Below are 10000 nucleotides of genomic sequence, written 5' to 3'. Positions count from 1 at the left end.
GCTATATGGGCTTCCTGACTGATTCAATTATTATACTTATTTGGTATTTTCTGGGTTGAATAATGTGTGAAGTGTTCTTATTATACATAGTTCATTTCATGAGTGGGTTTAAACCCTTGATGGCAATTATGAAGTTGTTCATCGAGGGAAACTGGTGAAACTTTGCTGCGATGGTGTAACATTCCCCCCAAAATAATTCAACATGGTTATACAGAGTGTGACTCAGGTTGGGTTTTGATCGATATTCTTACACCGCATACTCTATACAGTGGGCTGCATATGTTTCACTTCATAGCATTTGAATCATGGTCTCCTCACCTCTTCTGCTTAATGACTTCGTCTCTTCCCCACCCATCTCTCAAATCCCTCCCCAGCGGCGACATGAACCCCATCCCCCCCCATAACCCATCTCTCCATCTCTTTGAGTCTCTTGCTCTCTTGTTTTCTCTGCTCACTGGAGGAGGTGATGTAAGAACATTAATGCACCGGGAGGGCACAAGGAGGGGGGGGGGGGTGAGAGAGAGAGAGTATGCATGCATGTGTGAGAGAGAAATGACAAGCAAAGAGGTACTCTGCTCACTGATATTGAATGTAGGGAGGGGCATGAGAAGTTAGGAAGAAATGGATCAAAGATTCATAGGCCTGACCTTCAGCCTTAAAACAGGCTAACACACACACACTCAGTGGCGTTGCCCGCATCAGTCCTGTCATCTCTTTTGCATCTGTCATGGTTGTTTTCTCATGGACTGTGTGACCTAAATACACTAAAATGGCAGCCATGTTTATGCAGTTAACGACATCTAAAAGCTGACAGATCAGCTGTGTGTTTTCATGTGTTCTTCACGTTCCACTTCACTTGTTCAACTAGAGGTGGGTTGACAAAAAGGGAGGAGGGGGGCAGAGGAAACCATTTGTATCGCGGTTCATCCGAGAACCACATCATCCCGATCAGAAGAGATGCTTCTCCAGTTCACCATAGCCAATGGCAGAGACACGTCTTACTACGGGCAAAGGCACACGCAGAGTCGAGCCGACATGCCACGGGGCAAAGGCAGTGAGGCCAAAAGAGTAGTCATGCATTTCCCCTGACTCACTGCCTTGTCTCATCTCATGTTTTATTAATAGCATGCAGCTGATTCACTATGCACTCCGCTAGTTGTTGTTTTTTTCTGTTAAGTCCAGGCGACTTATTCCGAAATAACCACAAACTGAAATAAACGTGGGTTTTTTTTGTTTTTTTTCTAAGAGCGTTGCTTATTGCGCGTGACTTAAATGTGAATCCCTGCCGTTTCTCTCTCTCTTCTCCGATTCTGGGTTCACGTGTAGCAGAAATTCCTCTGATTTGACAAATGTGTCGTGGAGTGGTGGAAAGAGGCCCGCTGGCTGTGCCTTCACGCACGCTTAAGCTCCAATTTATTCTGTCTACCTTAGAGCTGAGCTTAAAAGAGAATGGAGAAATTAAGGAAGTTTGCTCCTTTCCCTTTCAACTATGCAGATTCACTAGAGACCATCATATATGGAGACAAGCCCGGGAACATAATGAATTCTATTTTCTCCTGACACGATCAACACATCGTGGTTTTTATATACACACTATGTTGGAGTACATGTAGAACTATCATGTACAGATGCATATTCAGTTGAAATACGTCCTTTTAATGCGTGTGGGTGTGTATGTGCAAGTGTGTATGCATGCGTGTGTGTGTGTGTGTGTGTTTTGAGATCAGTGCCTTTCTGCTTTGCCTCAGTTCAAAAGGGTTTAGTCCCGACAACGTGATGTCGGTCTGCGTCAGCTCCACCAATCCCAGCCTGGATAGCAACATTAGCAGCCAATCAGAAACTCCCAGCAGCCTTTGCTGTGTGCCCTCTTTCCATATTCAGCAACACTAGTCTCAATCTGCTGGCTTCCCTGGGATGTTGCATAAAGACCCCCCCATTCAACACACTCCAAAATTATAAGTTTCTTATGTTGAGACAACTCGTCAGTAACATACCTTCACACGTGTGTGCATGAGCACACTTGAACTCTCAACAGTCAAAGTGACATCTGCATGTAGGAGGGCAACAGCAGTTCTACTTCATCATCGAGGTTGAAAACATGATTTGATGTATTTGGAATGATCACTGTTGAGATGCAAATATATCTTGCTGTTCTTTCACACACTGCAGATCAATTGCGCACACATCCCCACACAAACATACTGTTCACTTCACTTTATGCACAAGTGCTCATTGTGCCTACTCATAGACAGCTTTACTCCATTTGTGCACACACGTGAATAGGCAGAGCACGCATACATACTGTGCATGCAGAGGTTTCACACAGCTGCACCAATGCCATGTCAGTTGGTTTATTGGATGCTTCCTTGTTGCAGAACGTAGGCCGCATTTCACTCCCCGTGTCCCCCTGTCCACTTAGCTCCCAATGGAGGATAGAAGTGTCTTATCTGACCATTTCTTTACCCTGCCAACCTTTCAACTCATCACTCTATTTTACTCAACTACTGCTCCCACAGTCACCCTCCCTTTTTTGCTCCTTAACCTATTCAAACCTACGGTCACCTCTGTTCCTCTTCTCCCTTTTTTCTGTGCCTCTATTCTCTTCCAACCTTCAATTCTTTTTCCCCCATCCACATTTTTTTCCCAGTTTCCCGCTCTCATATTGTCTCACCCACCTCTCCCCCCAACTCACCCATCTCACCTGCCCCCCCCCCCCCCCCCCCCCCCCCCCCCGGTCCTCTTTTCTGTGAGTAGAGCAGAGGGGCGAGTGAGTGAGCAAACGGCCTGGAGCCCGTCAGCACATCCGCAGAGCAGCGCAGTGAGTCGACCGCTCCCCGAGGCCATCCGCTCATCACACAAACACACTCGCATCCACTCACTCCACTTTTATCTCTTAGTCACTCTCTCCTCCCTGCCCCCCCCCCCCCATCTCTTCCCCTCCTCCGCCCTTCATATTAAAAACCGAGGCTTTTCCCCTGCTCTTTGTTTCCTCCTCATCTCTTTTCCTCGCCTTTCCTTCCTTTTCCTTGTTCCCTCCATCCTCTCTATTTTTTGAGGCCATGCAGTATTTATGGTGTGGGCTGCTGATGCTGCGTCAGTGAACAGGCATCACAGGCGTACACTGATAGACACAAAAAAACACAAATGCACAGCTAAGATGGCCGAGGCAGCCGTCCTCATTTAATAATGTCTGCACGTACATGCACGCTCACCCTTGTAGGTAGACATTGGCGGAGTCACACAGTAGAAAATAGATATATTACAGGTCTATTAAATAGGTAACTGTAATTCCAAAACCTGTGATCATTTGAGCAATTTTTTTTTCATTTTGGTAAGCTGCACCGTGTAGTTGCTACATAGGGTATATACCCTGTCTTAACTTACAAAAATAGCTTATCACAACAAGTGTAAAAATGGCTTATCACACACATGCACGCAGGGATAGGGTCAGGTCACAAAATATACATCAAGCTGCCTTCCATCTGCCAAGTCACGCTGCAGTTACTTTCTGACAATTAAAATGAGCATGAATATTCCTTTTATATATCTTCACCCCAGCTGGCTGCAACACACTTCAATTCCCTGTTGGGTTACCCCCATGTCCCCCTATGTCATCACATCCCTCAATTTAAGGATGCCCCAGTCATCTAAAGCCAAACCCGCAGGAGGTGACCTTGACCCCTGACCTGTGACCTCTGCCACCCCCACACTTCTAACCCAACCCCTTCCCTCTCCACTGATTGGCTGAGAATGGTGTGCTCATTACCAGGTGTCAGTTATTACACCCTCACTCACGCTGACAGCACTAATTTATGGAAATTGTGGCACGTGTGTACAAACTGTGGGGGTTGAGTTATGTGTATCCATTTCATTAAGTTGAAGTTACATGTTTTATAACTGTTAAGTCTTTCTTATGAGTCTGCTTTCTCAGCACCTTTTTGGGCATTTTTGTGCACTAGTTCACCTTCCACTGAAATAAATATACTCTCAGAAATAAGAAACTAAATAAAACAATATGTGAGGAATAAAATGAAAAAGGAAGGGGGATGGTGTTAAGGAATAGAGAGCAAAAAACAAAGAGGGTTACAACTCCAAAAACAAAAATACAATAGAGATAAAGATTCCAAATTTTCTCCATATTATTGTTGACAATCTTTGGGATTGTTGGGAAATTGAGTTGACATTATACAAAATCAAATGAACTGTAATAAAAGATTTCTACTCTGAAATAAGATGTGCAACATTTGAAAAATCAGCACTGTCTTACAAATAGGTTGCCTACATGTAAGTGAAACTGACACATTGAACATTGAAGAAGTTAAAATAAATAAATAAAGTATCAGTATTACATTTGGAGCAATGATCATTGGCTAATATTTCTGTTACTTCATTTTTAAATTGTAATGATATGTTAATTGGATAGAAATTACACTTTGTTCCCAAAGCTGCGTGTTAGTCAGTTAGCCCTAGAACCTTCAAGGGCATCGAGGCTTTTTTTTTTCATGACCAAACATTGTCATTTGATGTCACAGATTTTGATACGCCTGAGTTCAACTATTGCTCTTGTTCGGACTGATTTGACTACAACAGTAGAACAAGCTCTACTTGTTAGATTTAGATGCAGCTAAAAATAAACAGCATAAGGGCCAGAATCACAGTGCTCTGACAACATGCCCAGAACCATGAAGTGATCATGTTAGAGAGCACTGCTCCAGTAGAGAAAATGGAAGCTAAGGAGGGAGATAAAACAGATTTTAAAAAGAGATGGCGATAGTTACTGCAGTAATCTACATGATGTGCCTGTACACCTTAGTCATATACAGACACACACATGCACAGGACTGCTGCCAAGGCACGCACAGCTCCGCTGTTGGTTTAAGGAGGCCTCTGTGTATGTAGTGGACCATCTGACAGCCTGCAGAGCATCACTTACTGTTTTGCTCTGTATGTTTGCATATGTCACATATTAACTCCCCTTAGTGTATATATTTTCTGTGTTTGTGTGTGTGTGTTTGCACGTGCAGGCAAGTGTATGTGTGTGGCTGCTGGGGATGCTCTCACCATCCCAACTCCGTACTCTGCCTCTGTCTCCAGCGCGTCAGGAGCAGCTTACATAAGAACAGGGCAAAAATAGCAGCTGAGAGGAGGAGAGGGCTCTGCTGGCACGCACACAGTCGTAACAGGACCGCAGGGCACGGCACAACCCAAGTACTATCACACGCACACACAAAGAGGGAAGACTGCAGTTATCAGTATTTATTTGTGGTGTAGTTTTGTTTTGTTTTTTGACAGAGTAGTAGAAATAACGATAGCTGGTCAGACTCTATCAATGTGAAAAACACCAAATGGTCCAAGCTGACTTTTCAGCTTGGACACAAGGCAGGGCCAGAGTTCTCTTTCTAGACCTGAAGTGGGTAGAAATAAATTTACTTTATATGACAGTGTATGGAAATGCAGGTAGGGGGTAGTAATAAAGAGGTAAAAGAAGAAGAAAAAAGAAATTACATTAGATTGTTCATTAGTGCTCACTCTACTGCAATCTAATTGGTACGCACTGCCAAGTGCAATAATTCGGAATTCACTTCAAATGGTTTTCCTCCACACTCAGAAGGATATAAAAAGTCACCAATTATGCAGAAACATTTCGTAATTGTGGACACTGACAATAGCTTGACTGCTGAAATGTTTATTTTGTCTCTGTAATGAAATGTTTTGGGGTTGGATTTTCTTTTTTTTGTGCCTCATTTGCAATCTTTTCTTGTTTTACATCTGTTTGAGTGCTGAGTGCGCTCCTGAAATACAGGGGCAGTGAGGAAGCTGAAAGAGACAGAGGGGAAGGAGGGACAGTACGTAAAGAGGTGGAGAGGTGAACTAATCTCAGCTCTTACAGCTGTAAACGGATGAAGGATCATCGCGTAAAAAGATGCCAGAGGAGAATAAGCCAGAGTAAGGCCATCGGTTCTGTAGAGGGGTGGGAAGAAAGGGACACTTTGTGGGACATGCATCAATACAATTCTCTTACTCTTTGCTGGCCTATAATTTCTACCTGTCTCTTCATTGTCTCCTCCCTCCTTACCAGTTTTTCATAGCATTTTTTTTTTTTTTTTTTTTTGCGTGCAATCTAATATGCCCACCCCTTCTCTTACCACCCCTCAACTATACGTATATACACAACATGTATACACGTATGCACATGTGGTTAGAGAGAGCAAGGAATGGATACAGGAAAGAAACGAGTGAGGGGAGAATAAGGAAAGAGCCAAAGACAAAAGGTGAACGAGCAATTTGAGGAGGTAGGAGTGAAATTGGAAGTGGGAGAAATAGCAGGCTTTTATCCCAAACAGCCAGCAGGGACACAGAGTGGTACCATTTAAAAAAAATTAATAAATAAAAAATTTTGCATGCAAGGGTAAACACTGGAAGAGATTTTGAAGAGTTGCAAGAAATCTCAGCGGGTTTAAACACAACAAGCCCAAAAGTTTATGCATGAATGTCTGTTGGAGAAAGTGTACACACACACACAGTCTGATTTTGGCTTCCATTTGTTTTGAAGGTACTACTTTTTTAAATGTTCTGATTTAGCCAGGGAGCCATTAATTAATTTTTTTGGCTTTGTGGGCGTAGGTCACTGACCCTGAGAGGCGGGGTGTTGTGTGTGTGTGTGTGTATGCGTGTGTGTGACCCGTAGCCCCTCCCCTTCTGTCCACCCCCCCCCCCGTTACCCTCTGCTTTCAGAGGCAAGGCTCTCATGCATAATGCAGAAAGAACAGGGAGGCTCTCATTAATAATTTCTGCCTCCTTTGATGGATGGAGAAAATAACGAAGGGGGCTGTTAAAAATGGAGAGAGCAAGAGAGAGACGGCGGAGGCGGGAATCAAAGTTTTTTTTGGGTGGTATTTGTTGCCGTTGTAGTTCTTTGAGGAGTGCATGCTTATGGGGATGGATTTTGGACTTAGTTTAATCAAAAGCTAGGCTGATGTTTTGGATGGCGTTAAGATTTTGATTAGGGAGTAACTCTTCTGATGGTGGAGGGATCTCTGAAGATGAATGTTAATTGATGATGAATCTTAATTGTCTTTGTGTTGGAAGCAGTTACTACCCCTCAAGGGTGTTTGTCTCTTGACTTTTTTTCTGATATTCCATATCATTAACCATTTCTTTGTGATGAAAAGCTGTTTTTCTTTCTATGAGACATTAAGTTTCATTTTCCTTTAAGGTAAATTCTTTGTTCTGCTGTAAAATAGCTTTAATCAAATTAAAGCAGTCAGACTAGTAGTAGATATATGATTTAGGTTTTTTATATGCATCTTGCACATGCCCGTGAATATACAAGCATATCTGTGTGTGTATGTGGTTAGGCTGGTCAGAACCTCGGGTTCAGCAGGGAAGGTCAGAGGGAACAGGAAAGCTACAAGACCCCTGCCAACCAGCCAATCCAAGTAAAGGCTCTGGTGGACAGCCAATGGCGGAGTGGCTCGGTGGCCTTTGATGGAGGTGCCACCATTAGCTTCGTTACTGAACAACAGCACTGGGAGCAAGATGGCCGACATCCAACACTGCAGAGATGGAGTGAAAGAGGGTGAGGGTGTAGAGATGGATGCAGAGACAGGGAGACAAATGAGAGAGTGGGTTGAATCGTAAATAGTGCAATAAAAACAAAATAGATGATGAAGTTGAATTAATTAAATGTATGAAATAGTAGAATATGAAATCAGGAAGAATTTTAGCCACACTAGCGGCATGGCTGTAGGGATGGCAATGGTGGTGTGTAGGACGGTCCACACTATATCTCAACAACTACAGGGTGGATTTCTATGAAATTTAGTACATAAATTCATGTCCCCCTCATGATGAATTGTAATCATTTTGGTGGTCCTAGGAAGTTTAACGCCATCCAGGTTTTTACCTCCTAACAATGCCTGCACAGAATCTTTAGTTATGGATTTCATAGGCAAGTAAATTTGGACATCATCAGCAAAACAGTGATTGAGATGTTCTGTTTCTGGAAAATGGAACCCATAGGAAACTATACAGTGAAAAGAGGATGGGGCCCAGAACAGAGCCTTGGGGGACCCCGCAAGTGAGAGGAGCAGCTGACGAAGAGTGTTCAGCTAAATGAACAGAGAAACCAGTCAGGTATGACTGAAACCATTTTAAGGCAGTACCTACACAGTGTTCAAGGCGAGATAAAAGGATTGTGTGATCCACAGTGTCAAAGGCGGCAGTCAGTTCTAGAAGCACCAGAACAGCAGAGTTACCTGAATCCACCGTTAAAGGAGAACATTAAAAACCCTTAAAAGTGCTGTTTCTGTACTATGACGTGATTTAAAGCCAAACTGAAACTTCTCCTGGATGCCATGGTTGTCGAGGAATGTTTGTAGTTGGTTCAGGACTGAATGGAGAGAAAGACAAAGATAGAGATTGTGTTGTGAACCTTTTTGGCCCAACTACTTATATAAGGAAGGAACCCATTCTCTCTTTGTCTGTGTGCTTTACTCAGGGCTGCTAAGGAAGATTATAAATGTAAGAGATATTAAAGGGAATAGGTTCTGTACTGAATTGAGAGTAACAATACACTCACCTAAAGGATTATTAGGAACACCTGTTCAATTTCTCATTAATGCAATTATCTAATCAACCAATCACATGGCAGTTGCTTCAATGCATTTTTGGTCCTGGTCAAGACAATCTCCTGAACTCCAAACTGAATGTCAGAATGGGAAAGAAAGGTGATTTTAAGCAATTTTGAGCGTGGCATGGTTTTTGGTGCCAGACCGGCCGGTCTGAGTATTTCACAATCTGCTCAGTTACTGGGATTTTCACGCACAACCATTTCTAGGGTTTACAAAGAATGGTGTGAAAGGGAAAAACATCCAGTATGCAGCAGTCCTGTAGGCGAAAATGCCTCGTTGATGCTAGAGGTCAGAGGGGAGAATGGGGCGACGATTCAAGCCGATAGAGCTCACCAAAATTGGACAGTTGAAGACTGGAAAAATGTTGCCTGGTCTGATGAGTCTCGATTTCTGTTGAGACATTCAGATGGTAGAGTCAGAATTTGGCGTAAACAGAGTGAGAACATGGATCCATCTGCCTTGTTACCACTGTGCAGGCTGGTGGTGGTGGTGTAATGGTGTGGGGGATGTTTTCTTGGCACACTTTAGGCCCCAATGCCAATTGGGCATCGTTTAAATGCCACGGCCTACCTGAGCATTGTTTCTGACCATGTCCATCCCTTTATGGCCACCATGTACCCATCCTCTGATGGCTACTTCCAGCAGGATAACGCACCATGTCACAAAGCTCCAATCATTTCAAATTGGTTTCTTGAACATGACAATGAGTTCACTGTACTAAAATGGCCCCCACAGTCACCAGATCTCAACCCAATAGAGCATCTTTGGGATGTGGTGGAACGGGAGCTTCGTGCCCTGGATGTGCATCCCACAAATCTCCATCACTGCAAGATGCTATCCTATCAATATGGGCCAACTTTCTAAAGAATGCTTTCAGCACCTTGTTGAATCAATGCCACGTAGAATTAAGGCAGTTCTGAAGGCGAAAGTGGGTCAAACAAAGTATTAGTATGTGTTTCTAATATCCTTTAGGTGAGTGTATGTACACATTTTGTTCCCATGGGGTGTTCTCCACAACGCACGTTTTTTTTAATCATATTTGAACAACTTGGGCATTTCATTCTGTTGATGAAATTTTCAGTGAAGCAAATTCTCTGAGGCATTCAGTGTTTGTCTGAGAGCAGACGATGTCTGCTTGTCTGTCCTGATTTGGATGAAGACCAGATGAATACTTATAACCACTATCGGAACAGACTGTGTCACAGATAGGTTGTGACACTCTATGATGTAAGGTAACATTTGATCTAAAGAGAACAAGATAGGCAGATCACTGTGTCAGGGAGATGCCAGCATCTTGTGGCTCGGTTTGTCTGCATCTTATTGAAATCAGTTTTCTCCCACAATAAATAGAAAGCAATATGAGATAT

The 10000-nt window shown here is 43.2% G+C and overlaps 1 pseudogene; it reads left to right on the top strand.

The window, feature by feature from the left end:
- The window catches only part of LOC119900102, a 19937-nt pseudogene extending 12358 nt beyond the window's left edge, over positions 1 to 7579 (top strand).
- The last annotated feature ends 2421 nt before the right edge of the window (positions 7580 to 10000 follow it).

This window comes from Micropterus salmoides, unplaced genomic scaffold (genome assembly GCF_014851395.1).
Source record: "Micropterus salmoides isolate LMB-PRFRI ecotype aquatic unplaced genomic scaffold, ASM1485139v1 Ms_hic_scaffold_1239, whole genome shotgun sequence".
NCBI classification, from domain to species: domain Eukaryota; kingdom Metazoa; phylum Chordata; class Actinopteri; order Centrarchiformes; family Centrarchidae; genus Micropterus; species Micropterus salmoides.
This window is presented reverse-complemented; position numbering and strand designations above follow the sequence as displayed.